This window comes from Elephas maximus, chromosome 16 (genome assembly GCF_024166365.1).
Source record: "Elephas maximus indicus isolate mEleMax1 chromosome 16, mEleMax1 primary haplotype, whole genome shotgun sequence".
NCBI lineage: Eukaryota > Metazoa > Chordata > Mammalia > Proboscidea > Elephantidae > Elephas > Elephas maximus.
Window position 1 is genome coordinate 7,701,784 of NC_064834.1, and position 23,237 is coordinate 7,725,020.

Below are 23,237 nucleotides of genomic sequence, written 5' to 3' on the forward strand. Positions count from 1 at the left end.
TTTTAATGTGGCTACTAAAAAATTTAAAATTATATATGTCACTCGCATTCTATTTCTATTGGACAGCTCTTGCCTAAGCCCTTTCCCACTTCCAAGTCTTGGGAAGCTCTAAACTTGGTAAAGCAAAGGCAGAGAGGCTTCAGGGGAGCAGGCCCAGGTTGGGAAGAAGGGCTGTGGGTCAGAGGCCCGAGGGTGGGGATCAGATGTCTCAGGCTGATGCATCCCAACCTCCCTCACTAGTGAGGCAGATGGACCCAGGCTGGACTCCATGCACACATGGGCAGACACAGCAGCTTCTGGAATGGCCTGGAAGTCACAGGTGGCCACGGTGGGCAGGAGACTGCCCTCTGCCAGGCCAGGCTTGGCCCAGAACCTCCCCCTCAAACACAAGCTCCCACAGAGGCTCGGTACACAAATGAAACAGCACAGAGCTGCCCTGGCTGAAGGGTGGGCTGGGAGCCCTTGGCCACCCCAGCTGCCTGCATCTGCTCCGTGCCCCCTAAGAGCCCCGCAGACCTTGGCTAGCCCAGAGCCCACCCTAGAACCCAGAGCCCAGGGCCAGTGAAGCTGATGCTTCCCTGGGGCAATTCTTGGCCTTGAGTACTGCACGCTCAAGGGGTGCTTGAAGCATCTCTGGTGGGGTGTGCTGCTAGGGGCTGGAAGGGCCGAGAGAGGTGAGTGTGGGTCCTGCCCCCCAGGGCAGACCAGCTGTGGTGGATGCAGGCGTGCCGGCCGTGGAGTCTCTGGGTTTGCTTCAGCTCATGTCTCCTCGCTATTATGAGACCTGGGCCTGGTATTGTCCCCTCTGACCCCAATGACTCCATCTATAAAATGGACAGATATCTACATGGGTCGGTGGGCAGCTGCGGGAGCGGGGTGTGAGGAATCAACAGGCCTCCCCATTCTCTGCTCTTCCTGTTCCACTCAGGGGTCTCACAGTGGAGACTGCAGCCAGGACACACACATGGGCCACAAGTAATGAGGGGGCAGACTGAGGAGCACCTTACGGGGCAGACTGAGGAGCACCTTACGGGGCAGAGACGTAGGGGAGAGGGACGACATGGCCAGGAGCCCTGAGAGGTGGTGGCTGTGGGGCTCAGAAGGCATTGTTCGAGGCCAGTTTGAAGAGGATCAGATACCCATCAATGGTGGGAGTGGGAGGCTCCGAGGCAGGAGGGGCTGCTGGAGCAAAGAGGCAGCTGTGGGAACAAAGTATGACAGAGAGGGGAGCGGGTGGCTGCAGAGCCTCAGCCAGGCACCATAAAGGCTGGTTTGGGCTGTGGCTGCGAAAGGAGGCTGGGGCCATGTGAAAGAGGCCTCGAATGCCAAGCCGAACTGGCTCGGTAGACAGCGGGTGCTGCTAGGAAGATGAGCTGACCAGGCCGAGTGAGGGGGGGGCCCTGAGGGTGCTCAGGGGAGTGCATGGGGGGTCCACGAGGCACGTTATAGGCCAGGAGCCCCTCCAGGCCAGGGTTCTCCAGGAGCTCCCTCGAGCTCACTCTCCCCTGAGGGAGAGGAAAATTTATTTATTCACGAGCACAGGTTCCCGCCAGGCAGCCCACTCCTGCACACCTCACTTCTAATTACAGCAGGAATTTCATTAATGCAGGAGGGAAAGCTAGGTTTCCAGCCTCCCACCCCAGCCCGTCTGCCCTGTCAGTGGACACTGGGCCCCGCCCGCGCCCCTGCTCCAGCTGGCCAGCAGCCCTCCTGCCCTGGGTGGCATAGGGGCAGCCATAGGGCCAGGACCTTGGCTGCAGCTCTTTGAGTCAGGGAGAGTGGCCTCCTTCTGGAAGAATCTGCAAGGATGGGACGGGCCTGTACCCAGCCCCTGGCCACACACAGTGGGAGCCTCCAAGGTCCCCGCCTTGGATATAGCCACAGAGCAGGCAGGAGGGGCAGTGTGCTGAGGAGAGCTGGATAAACAAGCCAAGGTGGGAGCTGCTGAGCCCTGGCAGCGACAGAGGCGATGACACAGAGCAGGCCTGCAGCCGGGACACCTGGCACAGGCTGTCTCTGATGGAAAAGAGAGTGAGGGGAGGAGGTCTGGGCTTAAAGAGAAACTCCAGAAAGGCTTCAAGGGGGTGGGGACATGACAGGACAGGGAGAAGGTGGCCAAGCAGCCGAGAAAAGTGGGGCTGCAGGTGTGAGAGGCCTGCAACCTTGGGGGATCACCCTCTGACTCCTGAGGGTGGCCAGGCTTGGAGGGCTGGGCAGAAAGGAGAAGGTGCACGCTCAGAGCCAGATGGGGACAGAGGTGGAGAAGGGACCATCACACACATAGGGAGGTGGGCACAGAAAGAGACAGAGAAAGCGTGTGTGCACCAGAGAACCCCCTGCCAAGACAGAACCCAGACACACGCACACACACTCATGAACACACATGTGCACACACACACAAACACATATGAATGCCGACACACAAAGGCACACACATATGCACATGGGCATACACACAGCTGCATGCTCCTTCTCCCCTTGCTCCCGAAGCCCAGAGCCTCCCCAAACCCCACTCAGGCCAGGGCGCACTGCCCACCCTGGGCTCTGGGTGGGGATCCCTGGCACACAGTAGGGCCCAGAGGGAGTGAGGCTCTGAGGAGAGACTGGGCTTTGCTGAGGCCACTTGGGCAGGGGAGGGGGCAGGAAAACCCACCCCTGTCTGCAGCCCCTCCCACAGGACCCCAGCCCATACCCCAGGGTGGCAACAGGAGTTGTCAAGGTCACATGAACATGCCCAGCAGGTGAGGACTGGGCCTGAGGTCCCCTGACTCCCAGACGTGGACTGTCTGTCCCCCACACCCCCTGATCCCAGCCCGATTTTAGCCCCAGCCTGCCTGGTATAAGGAGCTTGGCTCTGACCCTGCCCTGCTCAGGCTCTGATGCCACGCCATAGGCCAGGTCAAGGTGGGCAGCATGGACAATCTTCCTCCTCTGCGGCCTCCAAGAGCCACCCCTGGAGGCCTCTGGGAAGGGGCTACCCTCTGCCACTTGTCTCCCCAGTCTTCATCCTGGAGAACCTCCTGCCTCCCAGCCTCAGGGGGCTCTGAGCCCCGTAATGGGCTGCCTGAGTGCCCTGCATAGCCACACCCCAGCTTGCACACTTGTTAGTGACGAGGAGCTCACTACCTTCCCAGGAGGCAGCCTTTTTGTCTCCGGACAGCTGAGACTCTGGGAAAGCTGACCTTAAAGATGCCAGAGAGATAGCGTGGTTGCCACCGAGGGGCCTGAGCTCCACTGGCTGTAGTCCCTGGGGCAAGGCTGTCCTTTAATTGTTAGCTTGGAAAGTGACAGAACAGGCCTATCACCCTGCTGCCACTCCAAACTACAAGAGAACTAGAGGAACAAAGACCTGTGGCCAGTACCACTTCCTGACCAATGATCACCATGACACTCACTCACACATTCACTTACTCAAGTAAAAAATGTCACCTGGGCAAGGACAGTGTGCAGGCCCTGGGATGTGGTCCTGAACGAGCATTATCATTTAATACCTTTCCTTGTCTAACACTTGCCCCTCACCCATTTTACAGGGGGCAAAGCTGAGGCCAGAGTGAGGCAGCCATTTGCTCAAAGTCGTACAGGGAGCTGATGGCAAAGATGCAATCCAAACCCAGGGGCCGTGTCTCTCAGCCAAGGGCAGAACCCCACGCAGGCTGCTGTAGGCTCTGACGCCCTGCCCTTGCGAAGCTGCCAGTCTGGGAAGAAAGGGAGAAGGCGGACATCGCACGTTGGCCGTCCCCACCCCAGCATCTCTAGGACACTGCCGTATTGATTACCACCCCGCCTCGGAGTGCTTTCCTTTTCTTTTTCCACGAAGCCTTTCTGTTCCCCACTTTTTTTTTTTTAAGAATAAACTCCAAGCTGCTCCTATGATTAATCACCAGCTGCCTAATGCTCTGCCACTGGCAATTTCTGGAAAGGGAATGAATTACCTTGAAAAACATCCGAAGAGAGAACCCACCGTGAAGGAGAATTTCAAAGGTTACCTCACAATTAGCAGCGGGTTCCCTGGCCTTATCGAGTTGCCGGCAGGCCCTACTGCAGAGGGGCAGGTGCCAGCCTTGGGGGCCACCCTCTTGCTCCTAGTGCCATGGTTGGAGGGCTGGGCAAAGGCTACGAGGCCCAGATGAGCTCATCTCCTGAACACCTACCACCGAACCTCGGTTCAAATCCCCGCTCTGCCACTTACCAGCTCTGTGGGTTTCATAACCACTTTGAGCCTGTTGTCTTAGCTGGAGAAGATTGTGGGGAGAAATACTGTATGTGAGGAGAGTAGCATCGCTACGAGTCGGAATCAACTTGACGGCAATGGGTTTGGTTTTTGGTTTAGTGCCTGGCACACAGCAGGCTCTCAGCAAACTGTAACATTTAAAAACATTCAGTGTTTCTAACCATACTTCTCACCATCCCCGTCAGTCTGTGGTGCTGTGGTGGAACGCATGTTGCTGTGATGTTGGAAGCTATGCCACCTGCGTTTCACCTGCCAGCAGAGCCACACAGGGTGGACAGGCTTCATCAGAACTTCCAGACTAAAACAGACTAGAGAGAAAGGCCTGGTGATCGATGTCTGAAAATTAGCCAAGGAAAACCCTAAGAACCACAACAGAATATTGTCTGAGACAGTGCTAGAAGCTGAACCCCCTGGGTTGGAAGGCACTCAAAACACACAGTGGCTGCAGCGACGGACTCGGGCACGCCAACAATCGTCATGATGTTGCAGCACCAGGCGACACTTTGTTCTGTCGTACACTAGAGTGCCATGAGTTGGAGCCGACTGGATGGCAACTAACAACGACAACAATAACACTATTTGAGCCTCGTCATGCCCTGCCAGCAATGTGTAATTTTTCCCGTTTTCAGATGAGAAAATGGATTCTAGAGAAGTGAAGGAACTTGACCAAGGTTACCGAGCTGATTAGCAGGAAGGAGGGTCGGGCTCTGCTCCCAGGGAGGGCATTCCAGAGTCCGACGGAAGCCTGGAGAGTCCTTCCTCAGAGCTTGCCCAGCCTACTTCTAGGCTCCCTGGGGGCACTAAGGCTGGGGGGTGAGGAGAAGCTGAGGGAAAGGGGGGCTTTCATGACAGGAGAAGACAGCTCTCCCCCCCATCAAGCCCTAGCGCCTGATGTCTTGGGGAAAAGGGCCCTGGCCCAAGCGTGAGCATCTCCGGGCTGGAGCCGTGGAGTCAAAAAGGATTACTCAGGTTAAGCCCTGACTCAGGGCCAAGTGTGTCCGGTCCCTGAAATGCCACTCCTGACCAGATGCTGGTGACCTGGCCCGAGGCCACACCCGGGACACTTGGCCTCAGGGCCTCTGGTGCCAGCTGCTCTCAGGAGCTCCTGGGGGCCAAGCCCCTCATCAGGCCAAGCGGCCAACTGGTGCCCATCCTGGCACTGGTCGGCCCTTGGGCTGGTGGGTGGGAGCCGAGGTCCCTGCCTCTTTGATGATGACCACTGACATGTCCCGAATTCGAAGCCACAGGGCAGGCACTGGCAGAGTGCACTCCCTCACACGGCTGTGGGAGGTGGGCGCTGGGATTACCATCCTGGTATACAGATGGCTAAACGGAAGCCCAGGTCACAGTGAGCAGGTGCTGGAGCCGGGCAGCCTGACCCAGAGCCCTGTGGGCGTGCAGTGTGTCCACCTGCAGGTGGGTTTGCCAGCATGGAGGTGTGGGGCAGCTGCAGCTCTGACTCTAGGGAACAGGCCTCTCTCCTCAGCCAGGCCTCTCCTGGAGGGGTCGCCACGCTTCCCAGCGCACGAGTCCCACACCACAGGGTATGGAAGCAAGCCTGGCCTTCCCCCAGAACACATTCCCCTCCCAAGCGGCCACTCCAGAGAAAGACCAGGCCAAAGAGGCCCCTGGATGTGTGGTGTGGGGGCTTACGAGGTCTCAGGGGGACTGCCCGGGCCCAATTTACCCAAGGGCTGAGGCCCAAGTCCACGGCACAGTGTGCTGGGGTCAGTATCCAACCTCGCACTCAGGTCACACTGCCCCTTCCTCACGCACCAGGGCCCAGCCACCTCTGCAGCCCAGCCACGCACCTACCTCAGTGATCCAGCAATCACCAGTGTCCAATGCAGCCGGTCAGCAGCTCGTGGCCCCTCTGCCTCACACCAGCTCCATCCTCCTGCAACGGGAAGTGGGGAATCAGTGGCTCCGGGGCGGGGGGGGGGGCCTGGCACTTGCCCACGCTGCCATAGCCTTCCGCCCGCTGGAGGGCACATCGTCCCCATTTGACAGGTGGACCGTGAGGCAAGGGGCATGACTAGGGGGTGCCCTAACACCCCACCGTTATAGCTGTGTGACTAGGGATACACTCCTAGCCTCTCTGGGCTTCAGTTTCCTCTTCTGTCAAAACGGAACCATGGTATCTCTCAGGGCCACTGGGGGAACTCTAGGAAATATGGTGACAAAGGACACCTGGGTGGTACAAATGCTTAAGGCACTCAGCTGCTAACCTAAAGGTTGGAGATTCAAGTCCACTCAGGTTCCTCAGAAGAAAGGCCTGCTGACCTACTTCTGAGATATCAGCCATTGGAAACCCTATGGAGCACAGTTCTACTCTGACACACAGGGGGTCCCCAAGAGCTGGGGTTTCCTTGATGGCAACTAGGTTTTTTTACAGTGACAAAGGTACTCAGCATTCGCTTATTCACTCAACAAACATTTAATGAGCACCAGGGGCTGTGAACAGGATAGTGTCCCCTGCCCTCGTGGGGACTCAAGCAGTAAGCAAGGAATTACACAATGCGTAATTAAAAGCGGCACCCGCCAGAAAGAACGAGTACAAGGGACAGAGCATAGACTGAAGGTTGAGGGTGGGCTCTCTGGGGAAATGACGTTGAAGCGGGCCAAGATGAGAGAAAGGCATTTGGTCAGAGGGAACAGCACATGCAGAGCCTCCAAGACAAGAAGAACCCGGCACAGTGGAGGACTTGGGAGCAGGCTGGTATGGAGGGTGCAGTAAGCAAGGGAGGGAGGGAGTGGGGGTGTGTGAGCCCCAGCTGGAGAGGGGGGACAGTCATCAGGAGGGGTCTGAGCAGCTGAGGGACGGGACCCTATCTCCAAGTAAAGAAGTGCTTGGGAGGGACAGGAAAGGAGGCAGGGAGGTCAGTGGGGAGGCTGCTGTAGGGGTGCAGGTGGGAGGCTGTGGAGCTTGGAGCAGAGGGTGAGAGGGGAGGGGGAAGGCAAGGATGCCTCTCTTCGGCTTGGGCTTGGGGCACGGTTATCACTGTTTGGTGGGTTTCCGATGGCCCAACTCCTCAGTGGCCCACCCTCAAGCCCATGGAGCCCCAGTGGGAATCCGGGAATGTCAGCTGCTGGGCTTCTTCAGAGTCCCAGCTGCAGGATGGGAGCTGCAGAGCCCTGAATTTGAGTCCCAGTGATGAAGGCCACTTGCTGTGTGGCTCTGGGCAGTTGCTATGCCCCCCTGCACCTCCGCATCCTCACAGCAGCAGGGCCGAGGGCCACTCAGAGTGAGATCTGTGGCCAACATGTGGTGAGAAGCACTGTGTGTGCCATTTAAACAGGGGAGGGCCCTGGGCCCAGGCCCCACTTCACCACGGGCGGTGGGAAGGGGCTCCTGGGGAGAGAAACAAGAGCCCTGTGGCTTCATCAAGAGGCACTGAGGCCTGGCATTTAAAATGTAGGGTCAGAAATGAAAACGATTTGGTTCAAATCCTGGACTTGCCCTCTGACCAAGGGTATGCCTTGGGCAAGTTTTGAAACCTCCCAGTGCCTCAGTTTTCTCATCTGTAAATGGTGAAAATGAGGGGTCTCTCTCAGATCATATCAGGTAAGGCACATGGTGCCAGACATGTGGTTAGCATTCTGTACTTGGAAGCTGAGACTTGACTTACTTTGCAGGGGGAGGCACTAAGCTCCCAAAGCCAGGCCTGGGGCCCCATCCAGCCATGGGTGAGAGAACAGCTCTGTGCCCTGACCCTTGGCTCTGGGCTCCAGCAGCCCCCAAACTCTGCCCACCATGAGGACACAAAGAGCCTTTGGACTCTCCCACTTCACAGAGCAGGAGACTGAGGCCCTGACAGGGGCAGCGACTGCCCCATTCCCTGTGTCACATAGTAGGTCAGTGGCAGGGGAAGAACTGGGCAGCTCCTGCTTCCCCACTGCCCATAGCTCACGCCTTTTCCAAAGGCAAGCTGGCTGGCAGACCCACTGACAAGGGGCAAATAATTATTTTGACAGTTGAGACAGAAGCCAGAGCCAGAAAGCCCTTGCCCACTCAGTGAACATCATCGTGCTCCAAGGAGTGACGTCTGCTGTCCTGCCTATGGGGTGTTCCTGCTCATGGTGGACATGTGTGCCTCGTCTCCTCCAGCCGCTCCAGCCCCTGAGTGTAGGGCCTGTGCAAAGGGGCAAACAGGCCAGAGCAGGGAGAGGACCTGTCCAAGGTCACACAGCGATAGGTGGTGGTACCAAGATTCAAACGCAGGCTACAGCTGGGGACTGACTCCCCTTTCCTGAGTCTGCACTGGACCCCCACCTGGAAAGGGGGAGGGAGGAGGCTCACATTTACTGAGTCCATATTACACGTTAATGTTTGGGGCATTTCCTTTCACCCTCAGTGAAGCCCTGTGAGGTAGACTCTTGTCTCCTCTATTTACACACAAGGCCCAGAGAGGTTCTGTAGCCTCCTGAGATCACACAGCTAAAATGGAGCTAAGGGCAGGAAGGGATATGAACACAGCCAGCAGGGAGCCCAAACCCTCCCCAGTCACAGGAGGTGTGCAGCGGCCCTGATGGCCTGGGTGTCCAGGGCCCTTGCCACCAGGCTGGACACCTTTCCCAAGGATCCCTGCTGTCTGCATAGACTGGGCGGGGGGTCAGGAACCCAGACCCCGGGTGGGGCTGTGAATGCAGAGGCGATCTCCTGCACCTCACCCCCCATCTGCACCCTGCCCCACCTGGCCCTGCTGGTGCCCTTAGGTAGGGTACATGGCCTGGGTGGGCTTGGTGGCCTGGTGAGGCCAGGGAGAGAGAAGGCAGGAGGCCAGGTGTTTCTTTGGCTGCCCCCAGCCCGACCTCACCACCCGTTCAACAGCACAAATCTGGAGGGGACTGTTCTTTGCTTTAAAAGGTACTCAGCTCCACCGAGGGACATGCAGCCCGGGCCTCAGGGGGGCCCTCCTAGCTCCCCATGGAGCAGGAATCCCCAGGGTCTGAGGACTCTCCTCCCCAGGGGAGGGCCCTGATTGCAGACTACGATGTCAGAAAGGGGCTGTGCGTGTGAGTCGGACTCGGGTCCTGGCCCGTGGGTGGTCAGACCTGGGCCAGTGTCTAGGTGGCTCAAGGGTCAGGGGACGGGTTCCCCAGGAAGCCTCCCCTCAGGCCTGGCAACACTGACCCAGCCCGCCACAAGAAAGGTCTTCATGGGCAGGTGGAGCCACCATGTGGAGCAGGACACAACCCCAATTAGGGTGTCATTCAGGCTGACCCCCTCACTTTCTTAATGGGGAACCTGGCCCAGTGCTCAGTGGGACTCTGAGGGGAGCCCTCCCGACTCCCAGGCTCTGTGTCTTCCTGCCTGGGTTCCAGCTCCCCTGCTGCTCCCCAGAGGATTTGAGGCATCCTTGTGACAATACCGGGCCCTGCTCCACAGATGGCAAGGCGCTTCACTTGCTGCGAGGTCTGGGACCCCTCGGGAGAAAAGGCAGTAAAGGGGGCGCATTACGCGGAACACAACATGGAGGAGAATGGGGTTGCCAGGACGTCACAGCTGGAGAGTGGCAAGGCTGGGCCTTGGACATGGCAGAGGTCATACAGGGTGGAGATTGTCCCAGGACCCAGACAGGTTGCCCCATCCTGCCCACTCCTGGGATCCTGAGAGGACCTGGATAGGGCTTGGGTGGAGACAGCTGCGAAATGGATCTGGGGCTATGTCTGGTCTGGAGAGAGTGGCAGCCAATCCAGGATTCCTGAGGGCAGAGATGCCCACACCCCAGGGTGTCCAGCATGCAGGGCACCGTGAAGGCTCCGTTCCTGTGGCTCTGGGCCTGTGGCTACATGACTGGGTGTCCTCCACAGCTGCTGAGGGTTGGGAGCCCACATTCTGGTTGGGCCTTGGCCAGCCCTCAATGGTGAGGTCAGAGGGCAAGGGTGCTTAGAGCTGCGTTTGAATCCCTGACTTGCCATTTATTGCTGGGGAAACTTGAGCAAGTCACTCAGCCTCTCTGAGGGCCCCGTCTCCTCTTTAAATAGGGACTAATCACCCCTCCGTGGTCTCTAGGTGGTGCGAAAGGTTTGATCTTGGCTTTTAACCAAAAGGCTGGCAGTTTGAACCCTGCCAGTGGCACCATGGAACAAAGGCCTGGTGATCTGCTTCCGTAAAAGATTACAGCCAAGAAAACCCTGTGGAGTTCAGTTCTACTCTGTAACACATGGGGTCACCGTGAGTCAGGGTCAACTCAATGGCAATGGGTTTTGCTTTTTTTTTGGTTCATCGCTCCTCCAGCTATCTACCCACCAGAGGAGGCTCAAGGCTAATCTTGCAGACCTGGACGTTGGCCACTGGTCGGAGCACTGACCTGCGCGGGGAGAGGGGGTCAGATGGCCCCAGTGTGGTCTGCTTGGGTAGGGGGCCATGCCAATGTCAAACACGGGGACCCCTCGTGCTCCTGGTGACAAGCAGCGTTTAGCAAGGCATCGGGTGTGTACACACGGTGTCAGAGGCCAGAAAAGGGTGCCTATAAAAGTTTGGAGAAGGGGTCATTGCTCAAGGCCGAAAGTGGCCAAGCAGGATGCAGACTCATCGTCCCGTGGTTCCCAGCACACCTGTCTGGTTGCTGCTCCACTGCCAAACTGATTCACGCCACACGACACTTGGCGCCTGGGAGCTGGCTGGGCAGCTGCTCCTAACCCCACTTTACAGACGGGCCAAATATCTACGGGGCCCAGGGCCCGGGGCACCATCTCTGGCCCTGCACAGGCAGGGGAGCCTCAAACCAGCTCTCAGACTCTCTGGGGTGACACAGGTTCCACCACCTTGGAGATCCACCCAGGCACGTGTCCCCTCACCCGACCCTGGGAACGGCCCCTCGTCTTCCCTGGCGGGACAGAGCTGGCTCCAAAAGCGAGGCAAATATTTACCCCGATGGTTATCCAGGCCTGGCGGCCGCCTGCCTCCCACATTCCTGGAATGCATGTTCCCTGACCTCACCAGGCTGGGGGGTGGGGTGGAATCCAGACACGGGGCAACAGCCAGACCAGGGGCCCGGGCCTAGGTGGGGGCCAGCACCCGCCGCCCAGGAGGACAGCACAGCCTTGGATTGCCCTCCAGCTGCTCACCCACTAGGGGAGGCTCCAGGCTGGTTTGTAGAGCTGGATGCTGACCAGAGCACCACCTACCCACAGGCCGCTGGAGTGTGGGGGGGTGGGGATGGACAGTGCAGGGGCCACGCCGACATCACCTGAGCCTGTCGTTCAGGGCCTCGTCACCAGGCCTCACCTTGGCTCACACACACTTGGCCCGTTGTGCCCAAACAAACCCAGCGGATTTTCCCACCTGTCACGCCCCCTCTTCAACAATGTCAGCAGCTCTCACTACCTCATCCCATGACAATCCTGCCACCAGGAGGCTGCAATGTCCCCACTTTACAGATGAAGAAACAGCTTGGCAGAGACAGACCGCTGCAGAGGTGACAGAGCACAAAGTGGTACAGTGTGAGCTGCCTCACTCTAAACTCATGCCCACCTCCTCCAGGCTGCCTTCCCTGATAGCCCCAAGTGGTCTTTCCCTTCCCTCAACTCCCAGCACACCTTGAGGTGTTTCTTCTTTTCTCCTTGTATAATTAAAATTGGGTGCATAGCTATCTCTTCAGCTGTGAGGTCCCTGAGGACAGGGACCTTGACACACTCAACCCAGGCCCAGCAGAGCTGAGCCCAGGGACAAGGGAAGGCCTGAGCACCCTGAGTCTTTTTACCAAAGAGCAGTAATTGCAGTTGGCCTCAACGTGGTCCTTAGAGATTTGCTTTAAGGAACAGATATGAAAAGCAGGCTTAATAGCAAGTCAGTTGTTTGGGGGCCAGGGGGATTCCTGGAAGGGCTGCCTGAAAGTCATGGGGCACCCTTGATTCAGTCATCCCGTCTGTCTTCACTTCCTCTGCGAATATCTCGGCTGTTCTGACAACCACCCACCCCAGAGCCTTGCTAGATGTCCCTCATCCACCCACGTCCCTTCACTCCTTCCTGAAATCTGCACCAGCAGCTGAGGAAGGGATGAGGGAGGGTCCAGACCACGGGGCCCTGTGGCCGGCAGACAGCTCCGTCAGCAGCTGAGGACTCTCAGGGACGCCTCGATGGGGGGAAGCACTAGGGGCCAGGAAAGGTCCAGTGCAGACCCAGGCCCGCAGCCCAGCATGGGGTTGGGGGACCAGAGAGGAGCTGCTGGGAATAAGTGTGGGTTCCTGGGACTACCCTCTCTGCCCACTTAACATCTCTGAGACTTGGTTTCTTTCTCATTTGGATAAGTGAGTTTTAAACCAGCTTCCAGGGACTGTTTGTTCTGTTCATTCATTCATTCCATTCACTTCCTTCTCTCAATAGTTGATAACGAGTGCCTACTATCTGCTAGAGGAGGAAGAAGAGAAGGAGAAGAAAGGGTGGGGGTGGGCAGAGAAAGAGGGGTGGCAGGGCCAAACACCAACATCTCTGTGGCCTTTCTGCTTCCCGAGGCTGTGTGCCCACTGTCTCACCGGAGGTGGAAGGCAGGACAAATGAGTCTAGGGCAGCATGTGGCCAGCTGCGGGTGTGTGGAGGGCATGGCCAGCTCAGCCTGGGGGCAAAAGAGAGGTTCAGAGGCCATCATTCCCTCGGGCAGAGCCTTTCAGGAAGGAGGGCACTCACGGCCTCGGCATAGGCTGAGAGCTCAGGGAGAGAGGTGCGGGGTGAGGAGGGAGGTGCGGTGGCTTCAGCAAGCAGGGGACCGCTGCATCCAAGGAGCGCAGAGCCCATGTCCCCGGGCACACGCAGAGACATCCTGGGGGCCCCTCCAGGCTTCACCCCTGTCCAACCGTGACTTCCTGCCAGAAACCCTGGTGGTGCCAGAGAGTTCTCGCTCACTCAAGGAGCATCACCAGGCCCTGAAGAACACCGTCCTCCATCCTGCCTCTCAGGGTGCTCCCCTCACGATGCACACACATGTACCTTGCTGCCCCCAGCCAAACTGCGATGAGGGAGGGAGGAACCTGTCCAAGGTCAGACAACAGAAAGTGGCGGCACCAACTTCAAGCTTAGGCCCTGGTCGGGTGTGGACTCCCCTTCCCTAAGTCTGCACTGGACTCCCACCCAGAAGACGGAGGGAGCAGAAGGCTCACCTCCTCCTGAAAGCCACCCCTGACTGCCCCAGCTGACATCTAACAACTCTCGGCCTCTGGCTCTGACAAGTGGTCTGCTCCCACCAGAGAAAGGGGGAAGGGTCTCCCTCTTCCCAGGTCACTAAGTGAGCAACTTTTCCCTAACCAAAGGACGAAGGCACAGCATGGACTCCTTGCACAGTGTGGCTCTAGGTTCCAAAGTACCCAATTTGGGGCCTCAGCTCTGCCACTTACTGAGCTGTGACCTTCGGTAAGGAACATAACCTCTCCGGGCCTCAGTGTCCTGTCTGTGACATGGGATGATTGGCACCCTGGGCCTCACGGGGCTTCTGTGAGGACTTAACAAGATGATGCCATATAGCACTTCCATGGGAAATGCTTGCTGAGGGCTGTCGTCTTATCACTGGCTCAGGCTGGCTGCCAAGTGCAGACTTGGAGTCCTGCCCAGGGGTGGAGGCACTGGACCCCTTATCATAACGATAGGGAAAGACCTGGGCCGGCTCAGAAAGAGGCCCAGCAGGTCTGATCCCCAGAGATGCCTTCGCTAGGGCCACCTGCTCCCAGGACAGGGGCCTCTCCACATCTCCACGGGAATGGCCATGGGTGGTAAGCATCCACCAGGACCAAGCTGGGTACCCAGTACTCTTGTGTGCACCCACCATCTCATTGGGCCCCATGAGTAAACTCTTCTTAGACAAAGGCCCACGGGCCAGGGTCTCACCCAGGGCACCTCCCTGGGGGCCCCCGGCATCCCATCCAGCACTCACCACTCTCCAGTGGGAGATCCCATCCGCTCTGCTTGGGCTGGTCTGGCACCTGCCACCTGGCCCTGCACTGCCCACCGTGGGCTGCCCCTGGCCCCAAATTCCTTGCTGCATTACCAGGGCCCAGCAGAGGCCCTCAGAGCCCTGTGCCCAGATGTGACACCTCAGAAGTGGGTGCACAGCCCCGAGAGGGGCAGGGCCAGGACTAGAACCCAGCTCAGCTCCAGTGTAGGAGGTTAGCCTGAGAAACTAAGGCGTACAATCCTGGCCCATAGGCAAATCGTTTGTGCCTCTGAGCCTCGTTTCCTCATCTGGGGCTACCAGTGGCTTGAGGATAAGACAAGCTGACATCATACCCGTATCAGCCACAGGGCTGGGCAGCTCCATCGGGCAGCCTAGACTCCAAACCCAGTGCTTCCTCTGCTTCCTGGGGTGACTGGAAGGGCAAGAAGCTGGAGGGCTTGGGTGCTCCTGAGGGCACCAAGTGTCACCGATAAACCCCTTCCTCGACTGGGAACAGCCCCCTGCCAGTCACACGTCCGAAACAGGCATCCCCCTGAGATTCTGGCCACCATATGCAAGGTCAGTCTGAAGAGATGGTTGAAGCCCAAATGTACAAATGCCAGATAAAGGAGAGCAGTGTTCTCACGAGTGGAGGCAGCAGGTCTGTGCAGGGATCTGTCGTCACCCGGCCTGGAGGAAATCCCACTCTGTGGCTTAAAAGCTACGCGGCCTCCCCAAGTGCCTGTGCCTCTCCCTGCAGGGGGAGGAGGTTTACACAGTGCCAAGTGTGCAAAGGGATAAGCTGAGACCAGAGAGGGGAAGAGACCTGTCGGAGGTCACACAGTGATAAGTGGTAGCATCAGAATTTGAACTCAGAGCCTGGCTGGGACTGATTTCTCCTTTCCTGAGTCTGCTTTGGACCCCCATCTGGAAAAGAGACAGGCAGCAAAAGGCTCACCTCCTCCTGACTGCCCCAGCCAATGCCCCAGCCAAGGCTTACTGTGTCTGATGCAAGCCCGGCTCTAAGAAACACGGTTTATGGGCATCTACCCGTTTAGTGCTCACAGTGGTCCTGTGAAGTGGGCCATGTTATCTCCGCTTCACAGGTGAGGAAGCCGAGGCACAGAGGCATGAAGTCACTTGCTTACAGTGACACTGCTGGAATGGGGCAGGGCCGGGATTTAGCCCAGCCCCCTGGCTCCAAAGTCTATGATCTGGTCCACAGAGCTGTGCTGGGGGACCTGGAGGGGAGAGGAGCAGAGGGTGCAGGCTCCATCCCCGGGACCTGCTTTAACTGGTCTGGGGTGGGCTACTTGCTACTTTCAAAGCTGCCCTGGGTCTCATGTGGGGCTGGGACTAAGAATCCTTGGCTAGCCCAAGCCCCACTCTTCAGTTGGGGAAACTGAGGCTCGGAGATAGAGGAGACCTGCCCAAGGTCACTGTGCTGGTTGGGAGCAGCATGCTCCTGGAACCTGAGTCTCCTGGCTTCTCTATCCTGGGCTTTGAACTCTTGGAAACAGAGCACCAAAGTGCTAGGAGAGCAACCCCCAGGAGCTCAGATGTGGACGGGGGTACGAGGCAGACAGGCGCAGGTGGGCCAAAACAGCAGGCAGCCAGCCAGCATGACACACAGGGACAGCAACTCCTGACTCAGACACCCACCCACCACGTGACTCCACCACCACCCAGGGCCCCCACCCTGGCTTGCGCCCCATGGCCCACCACCATTACCCTCCTCCCACTGACTACCAGAGGCCACAGAGGGAGGAAGAACCTGCCAGCTCCCACCCAGGGCTGGCTGGGAAACCCAGACAATCTGCGCTGGTCACACTCAGGGACACACAGAGAAACCTGCGAGGGGCGTGCCATCAGTAGTGTTGACCCCTGCCCCACCCCGTCTAAGCTCCCTGCGCCCTGCCCTCTGCAATCCCCCACCCAACTGGAAGGCTGTAGAGCTCACCCAGGCGTCTGCTTCAGGAAGGAAACGGGGGCACGCCTGAGCCCAGAAGGTGCTGACAGCCACTTGGGTCAACTTTCTCAGCCACAGGAGCCCTCTTGAATCCCATACCTGGACGAGCATACCAGGCTTCCCTGCTGTCAGTTCCTCTCCCCTTGAACGTACTGTTCTCCTGCCCAGGCACCTTCAATGGCTCCCCATTGTCTATGGAGTCCACTTCTAACTCTTCAGCCTCGTATTCAAGGCCCTAGCCTAACTCTGACTGCTCTCCTCCACCCCGACCTGTACCCTCTCCCTAATCATGTCTGGGTCTTCCTAATCTCTGCACTCTTGCCCCCGTTAATCCTGTTGCCAGAAATGCCCCCATCCTCATGGCCGCACGGGGTCTTACACCCCCTTGGAGGTCTGACTTGCACGGAAGGAAATGAACACTTACCAACGGGCTGCAGGGGGTGGGACACCACATTCTCTCATCTCAAGGACTCCCCCCCCAGCACCCGATGACACTGGTTCTGAAAGCCCCATTTGACGGATGCAGATGTGGAGGCCCAGAGATGTGCCCAAGGTCACCAGCACCTGAGCTGTCACCACACCAAGCGACTGACTGCTCAGGCGTATGGTCTTCTCTGTTGTTGACAAGCTTTCAGCTGGTCTACAAGCTCACGGCGACCCCCAGAGTCTCCCTTAACCCATCCATGTCATGGTGACCTGGGTCAGCTCACCTTGGCTTCCTGACCCTTCCCTCCACCCCCTTTGGGCCACAGGTGATACCCAGGCTGTGATCCCAACAACACTGAGCTGGGCTTGGGCTGAGGGCAAACCTGACTGGTGGAGGGGATACCCATCAGAGAAGCAGTGCAGTGGCCAAGAGCACTGATTCTGGGGCCAGCCCGCCTGGGTTCAAACCCCAGCTTAACCATGTACCTGCTGTGTGACGTTGGGCAAGTCAATTCACCTCTCTGTGCCTAGGTTTTCTCCTCTGGAAATGGAGATAATAAGAGAGATAACTTGCTAGGATTGTTGTGACGGTGAAAATGCATTTCTGTAAATGAAGTACTTGGGGCAGTGCCTCCACGGAGTAGGGGCTACGTAAAGCCAAAAACCCATTGCTGTCGAGTTGATTCCCACTCACAATAACTCAAAAGGACAGGGTAGAACTGCCTGATACGGTTTCCAAGGCTGCAAATCTTTATAGAAGCAGACCGCCACGCCTTTCTCCCACGGAGCAGCTGGTGGGTTTGAACTGCCGCCTTTTCAGTTAGCAGCCGAGCCTTAACCACTGTACCACCAGGGCTCCCTAGGGGCTATACAAGCATCTGAAACTCTTAGTACCATCACTAAGCCCTGCCCCTTAGCTCAACACCACGATCGGAGGGCAACTGCAGGCCCAGGGGTGTACTAGGCTCAGAGTACCCACCAGGAGGGAGGAAGACAGGGGTGGGGGTGACAGAGAACCTACTCTCCTCAGCATTGCCACCTCTCTAGCTCCCAGGCCCAGGCCCACTCACCTGGCCTGCCTGCTGAGCAGAGCAGGCCACATAGGCCCAGGTGTGCTCTACCTCCCAGCTCCTGGGAAGAGAGGCGGGAGGGGCTCCTCCCGGGCAGAGATCCCCAGCTCTACTACCACGCTGTCAGCAATGGACGACCCCTCTCTGGGGTCATCACACATACACTCACACACTGGGGACACTGGCATCACTGCGTTTCTCTCCCTGCCTGGGGGTCATGAGAGACAAAGCACCCTGGGTGGGATGGAGACCAAGGTGCCTGGGGTAAGTGGGGGGTATGGCAGTGGCTACCCTTCTTGGGTATCAGTTTACCTAGCCCCAGCCCCTCGTCCCATGGATGCTTGTAGCCGGGCAGAGCTTCTCTGTCTCCCCTTTCTTTGTGCAGATGAGGCCCAGGGTGGTTGAGTGACTTGTCTAAGAGAACACAGAATGCTGGTGGGGCCTGGACCAAGCTCCATGCTGGGCTTCTCCTGCCAGGTCTTCTAAAGGTCACTGGCTCTCTCCAGGAGAAGGTAAGTCATCAGCATGAGGGGAGAGGCATGGGGTCTGGGAGGGGTCAGAGCAGGTCAGAGGCAGGGGCTGCCACAGCCCAAGGTCAAGCTTCCTTTCTCAGGGGGCAAGATTCCCAGCAGTGGCCCCCATGGGAAGTTGTGGAAGTGCCAGCCCAGGACACACTATGGTGGGACAAAGGGGGTGCCTGGGTAGGGCTTCCTGTTGGGTGGGCGGGTAACTACTCGCTGAGGCCGAGTGACCTGTGTGGCTATAGCCCCGAGGCCAGGCCTGGGTTAGCTTTTGCCTCATCCCTGGCTCTGGTCCAGGCCGCCCTGGCTTCCTGTCCTGCTGGTCCCACCCAGCCCAGGCAGAGGATCAGCGAGAGGGAGGGCCCGTGGGGGCCTCCTCAGAAGCACCAAAGTTTTCTTGGGGCAGCAGTGGACAGGCTACCCTGGCCTGCTTGGTGCCTTTGGTCTCTGACCTCTAGCCACTTGCCTTCTAGCAAGGGGCCTTGACAAAGGTACTGCTGGGTCTGCTTCCCAAGGGCGCACCCTCCAGGCTGAGCTGCAGTAGCCAGCCTCCCTGGGGTCTGTCACTGTCTTCCCCCCTCTCTGGGCAGAGGCAGGGGTCACTTCCAGGAAACTACACAGAAGACACCAGGGCCAGGGCAGAACAGAAGCTGAAGCAAAACGGACATCAGCCGTCTCAGGCAGCACTTTCTGATGGTCAAGCTGTGCGGCATCCCAGCCCAGAAAGGGCAGTCCCCTGCGCTGGGGCAGTGTGATGTCATACCAGGGGCACAGCACCAAGAGTAAGACCCCTCACCCCGCCCCCAGCTTTGCACATGGAGGCCCTTAAAGGGCCAGGGGGAGTGTGGGTGGGATGGGAGCTAGGCCTGAGGCTGTGGGCCACCATGGCCCCCAGGTGAACCCCACCCATTCCCTGTAGCCTCAGGAGCTGGGGTTGCCTGTCTACACAGCTGGGGTCATGGTGGGAGTGGAGACCCAGTGAGGGGTGAGACTGAACACAGGCCACGACCCCACCCTTTCGTGCTTTCCCTGGACACAGGCTACGGGAGGTAGCTGTAGGCCCACCTCTATCAAGGCCGCTCAGCAAACTGGCAACTCAGAACACAAACAGACCAGAAAGCAGAGAGGACTCTTCCAGCGGGCGATGCAGGCCCACTGCAGACAGAAGCCTGCCATAGCTCAGGGTCAGGGAGAAAGGCAGGGGGTCGGTGGTCTGGGCCCAGAGTGCGGGCCAGGGACGGCGTGGGATCCAGGCCTCCGCCTACCGTGGGCAGCCGGAAGACCTTCCTTCAAAGGCTGTCAGCCAAGCCCAGAGGGCCCCTCCAGGACCCCAGGGATGACAGGTGGGCTCAGCTTGGTCAGGGGCTGACATAAGCCACTCTGGGCTGACTGCCCCGCACAGGACACTGACGACTTGTTCATATGACCCCAGTCAACCAGGCCCTGATGGATTGTCTGTGGGCCTGGTTTAATGCTATGCCAGGAGGAAGCCAAGCTGGGGAGGGACCCAGTCAGAGGATGCTGAAGGCCTGTGGCCCTGAGGCAAGCTGGTGGAAGACAGAAGCAGGCCTCAGGCGTCTGCCAGTCAGAGGCCAGGGTGCAAGTTATCTGGAAGAATTACTAAGAATGGCAAGGGGCACAGTAAACCTCCTGAACCTGGGGGTATGCAAGCTGAGGCTGGGGGACACGTAGGCCAGGCATAGGGAGAGGGTGGGCCATAACACCAGCATTCTGGGACTCTGTCCTAGCAGTTTTATAACCACCCATGCCCAAAATTCATACTCAGCCCTGGGTGGCAGGGTGGCTGGTGGTGTTACCAGCCCAACCACTCACTGTCTGGGGGCCTCAGCCCCACTCATTGCCCCTCTCTAGATAGGCGTTTCTGGCTGTAACAGAACGGCCTTGTGCTCACAGCCCTTGGGCCCCTTCCAGGTTGAGAACACCAGAAAGACAAGGTCTGACAACGACTTGTGTGGCCCTGATGTCAGCTCCTTATGCCCCTGTACCCCTGTACCCCGGGCACCTGGTGGCTCTATGTCAGCCCAAGTTCTGGCAGGACAGAGGGCAGCTTGTGGGGTCGGCCATGTCCTGATGCCCGTGCGTAGCTTCCTCTGTCCTGGGACTCAGCTTTGCCTGAGCCCTTGGGCCACTCTGAGCTGCTGCTTGAAGGCAATGGGATGCATCTTTTACTGAGCCCAGCCCAGCAGACCTGGCTACTGGATGTGTTTGTCAAAGGGAAGAGCCGAATGAAGGAGGGAGGAAAGGACACACACACACACACACACACACACCCCTACATCTGAGCGCAGGTGGGCTCTCAGAGGCTGCCCCAAACTGGCCACTGCAGCCTCCCTCCTCTTCCAGGCCCTAGGAGTCCTGTGTCCTTTGTGACCAAAACATACCATGCAGGCTGGGTCCACCTTGGTGTAGAATGATTCTGGGGCTGCCACCTCCCCTGGGGCTCTACTGCCCAGGTGGGCTCGGAGGAGGTACAGGCCTCGGCACTCTGTCTCTCCGCACATATCTGCTCTGGAAGCCCCGGCTCCGGGGCCCACCTTTCTGGAAAAAGGAGACCCTCTCCCCAGCTGGAAACAGATGCTCAATCCTGGGTTCCCCACTTGGGACTCAGTGGCTTCTCCCATCTCTCCTGTTGACCCCTATCCCCAACACTGGGGGTTCGTGCCCTGGAATGGCAGTGCGGCGGGACGCAGCCCCCCTCCTAACAAGGCCACAGGTTCTTTGACATGAAGGGTGATTCTGTCCACCCAAAAGGGACAAACAATTGAACAGATGTGGGGGCTAGACAGTGGTTCCAGAGGGTCTGTGTGCTGACCATCCCTACTCCCTGCCTAGCTAAGCTCCTGGCACACAGTAGGTATTTAATACATATCTGGTGAATTATTTGGTGGCTGACAGGCGCCTGGGGGAAGCCTGACTCTGGCTCTCTGTCCAGGAGGCCAGCACTCTATGCACACCCCAGCGGACGTGGGTCCACACATGTCCCTCTCTTGGGCCAAGACTTGGCATTTTTGAGCTCACTTTTTTTTTTTTTTTCCAGCTTAGAGGATCTGCACCCTCTCGTTTCAGGGCTCAGAGGGTTCTCTGCAATCAGCAAGCCTAATTCTTTTTCTTGACAGATGGGGTGGGGAAGCATCGAGGCGGGCAGGGGGCAGAAGTAGGCCACTCAAAGTCCAGGTTCCCCAGTGCCAATGCAGAGGTCCAGGCTCCAGGACCTGGCTCAGGGCTTCCTTACCTCCAGTGCCCACTGCCAAGATGGCCACCACCCCCCCACCCCCGGCTCCAGATCTCAGCCTCCTGAATACAGCCAGCCCGAACTGCTTACTTAGACAAACGGGAACAAGCCACGTGATGGCTAAGGTTTCCTTGACCAGGGACACACATACACACACACATAAGCATACACACACACAGGTGCTGAGGGTCAGGTGGTCAGACAGACCAGCAGGGAGTGGGTGGCAGCTCAGGTTTCTGTCCCTGAAGGACAGTGAGGGTCCTGCCTTTCTTCACCCACAAGAATGCCACTCCAAACACTGGGTTCTGCTTCCAGGACAAGCCTGGGACACGTAGGATGGGAAGCCAACACAGAGGGGGCAGCAGGGGAGTGGGAGGAAGAGGGGAGGGAGGGACACTCACCCAACCCCAGCCCTGCCTGTGTGGTGTTTTTCTTCCCACACAGAGGGCAGATGCCTGCTGGGAAGCCTGGCAGCAAGGAGAATCCCACAAATCCAGCGTTGGGGTTGGGAGGGAGAAATGCCCGCGGGACAGGTGGGGAGCCTGAGGCTGAGGGAGGAGCCGCACACACTCCACAGCAGATCTGTCACTGTGAGAACAGTTCACACGCTCGGCTGCTAACAGCATGTTGGTGGTTCAAGTCTACCTGGAGGTACCTCAGAAGAAAGGCCTGGCAACCTACTTCCCAAACATCAGCCACTGAAAATCCTATGGAGCACAGTTCTACTCTGACATGCATAGGATCACCAGGAGTCGGAACTGACTTGATGGCAACTGGTTTTGTACTTGGAGCAGCGGTATTCCAGCTGAAGTCCATGGGACAGCCTGGGGGGCAGGAAAGGGGTGGAAAGAGGGGGTGTTCACAGGAGCCACTCTGCGTTTATTCTGCTCTTTAGGATCCAGATGGAATTTGTTTGAACGAAATGTTCTATAAGTAAAGAAGGTCTGTGGGCCAGTGCCTTGAGGGGTCTTCCAGCTTTGGGGGTCTGTCCTCAGATGATCCACAGAGTGGCAGACCTGTCCTCAGATCCCTGGAGACTGCCCATTCAGGAAGAAGGAGTCCACACCTCTTGACCTGCAGAGCTGAACCCAGCTGGGAGGAGTAGTCTGCCACCGCCCATGCACAGCCGTTCTGTGGGGTCAGTGCTCAGCTCCTACCCTGCCTGGCCTCAGGCCTGGCCCCAGGACCCAGCAGCATAGAAACCCCTAGAACAGCATCTCAGGAAGGCCACAAACAGACAAGAGGCTTGGATGAGAGCTTCCAAATAAAACTAACTCTGGCCAGGCACTCTGCCAGGCCCCTCACGTATGTTATATCATTTAATTCTCACAACAAACCTAGGAGTTAGGTAATATTATTACCCTATTTTACAGATGAGGAAACTGCAGACAGAAATGGTAACTAACCCGAAGGCCACACAGTTCCTAAGGGCTGGAGTCAGGGTTTGAGCCCAGGTAGTCCAATTCTGGAGCCCTGGTGGCTGCTGACCAAAAAATCAGAAATTCGAATTCACCAGCCATTTCTTGGAAACCCTACAAGGCAGTCCTACTGTGCCCTACAGCGTAGCTATGGGTCAGAATCGACTTGATAGCAATGGATTTGGTTTGGTTTTATCCAACTCTAGGGTCTCTGGGTGGTGCAGATGGTTAGTGCGCTCAGCTGCTAACTGAAAAGTTGGAGGTTCAAGTCCACCCACAGGTGCCTAGAAAGAAGGGCCTGGAGATCCACTTCCGAAAAAGTCAGCGTTGAAAACCCTACGGAGCACGTAACACACATGGGGCCACCGTGAGTTGGCAACTGGTTTAGTCCAACCCTGCCGTCCAGGTTCTTACCATTACCCCATCTCAGAGACACACATGGGGCCACCGTGAATTGGCACCTGGTTCAGTCCGACCCTG

General features: G+C 57.9%; 1 protein-coding gene across 7 annotated transcripts in view; it reads right to left on the bottom strand.

Moving 5' to 3' along the window:
• The window catches only part of ZMIZ1 (zinc finger MIZ-type containing 1), a 258,230-nt gene that overhangs the window by 155,955 nt on the left and 79,038 nt on the right, over window positions 1-23,237 (bottom strand). For 5 of the 7 annotated variants that reach the window (XM_049855858.1, XM_049855860.1, XM_049855861.1 and 2 more), the window contains exon 4: window positions 6,047-6,128. The exons of the other annotated variants lie outside the window; for them this stretch is intronic. The gene's annotated coding sequence lies outside the window, so the exon portion shown is untranslated. The remainder of the gene's footprint in view (window positions 1-6,046; window positions 6,129-23,237) is intronic. 7 annotated transcript variants of the gene reach the window in all.